This window comes from Chiloscyllium plagiosum, unplaced genomic scaffold (assembly GCF_004010195.1).
Source record: "Chiloscyllium plagiosum isolate BGI_BamShark_2017 unplaced genomic scaffold, ASM401019v2 scaf_77887, whole genome shotgun sequence".
Taxonomy (NCBI): Eukaryota; Metazoa; Chordata; class Chondrichthyes; order Orectolobiformes; family Hemiscylliidae; genus Chiloscyllium; species Chiloscyllium plagiosum.
In genome coordinates this window covers 1-1,227 of record NW_025139667.1, presented here as the reverse complement: position 1 = coordinate 1,227, position 1,227 = coordinate 1, and the positions used below count along the sequence as shown (strand labels likewise).

The 1,227-nt window shown below is 48.0% G+C and overlaps 1 non-coding gene across 1 annotated transcript; it reads left to right on the top strand.

Annotated features, from left to right (window-relative positions):
• Positions 1–159: 159 nt before the first annotated feature.
• Positions 160–232, top strand: trnar-ccu. The gene has a single exon. It is a non-coding gene; the product is annotated as a tRNA-Arg (tRNA).
• The last annotated feature ends 995 nt before the right edge of the window (positions 233–1,227 follow it).

Below are 1,227 nucleotides of genomic sequence, written 5' to 3'. Positions count from 1 at the left end.
GGGGGACAAATGCGAAGCGAGATTGATTTATCAAGCAGCCAACAATTTAGCATGAGATGGTCGGGGTAAAAAACAATCAGTGAGAGTATAACATTCAGAAACACACTATGAGAGGTCGGGTGCAGTACATAACAGCTGTGATTTGCAGCTTGGTGTCCGGCCCCAGTGGCCTAATGGATATGGCACTGGCCTCCTAAGCCAGCGATTGTGGGTTCATGCCCCATCTGGGGCGTCAGTCACTTGCCCTTTGTCAACTGGATTTCTTACCGACTTTTGGAAAATCTCTATGTCTGCATTCAGTTGATGGGAAGTGGTGCCCAACATGTTCTTGCATAAGATTTGCAGGAATTTGCAGGATTGAGGTGAGTTGTTTGAAAGAGAAAGCACAGTCACAATGGCTGAAAACCTGCTGAGATTCTCCTGGGGATGGCATGGTGGCTCAGTGGTTAGCACTGCTGCCTCACAGCGTAAGGGACCTGGCATTGATTCCTCCCTTGGGTGTCTGTTTGTGTCGAGTTTGCACATTCCCTCCATGGGGTACTCCGGGTGCTTTGGTTTCCTCCCACAGTCCAAAAGATGTGCAGGTTCGGTGGATTGGCTTTGGGGAATGCAGGGTGAGAGAATAGGGGTTGGGCCTGGATGGGATGCTCTTCAGAGGGTCAGTGTGGATGTGATGGGCTCAATAGCCTGCACTACTCACGCGAGGACTTTTATGAACAGTTTTGGAGCAGATGGTTAGAGCTCCACTGCAGGACCCAGTTAAGGCTTTGCTAAGAGTTTGGCGTTCAGGTGTGTTTTCCTCAACTCCTGTCCCTCATCTTCCAGAATCTTCTGTGGCTTTGGCCAATACGGTCATGAGCTGGGTTCACATCATCCAATGGGGTCACACCAATACCCTTCACTGTTGTCATGCCAGGAGCTATAAGATGGATTGACTCATGCTGACACTTCTCCAATATACAACCCTCAGTCTGGTTGGAACTGGTTCTTCTTGAACCTTTGTAGCTCTTTGATCTTAGCTGCACTGTTCTCTGGAGCTGATAGCTGCTGTTTAATTTAGTTTGGCCAATTTTCTGTCAGGTCAAATATCTCCAGCTGAGGAGCAATTGAGAATGCCTGATTTTGTTGCTATGGTCACGTGACCACATAGGATTGAGGTCAGCTGCACAGTGAAGGTTTCAACAAAATCAAAATCCCACATAAGATTTGAGCCCACAATCTCCGATT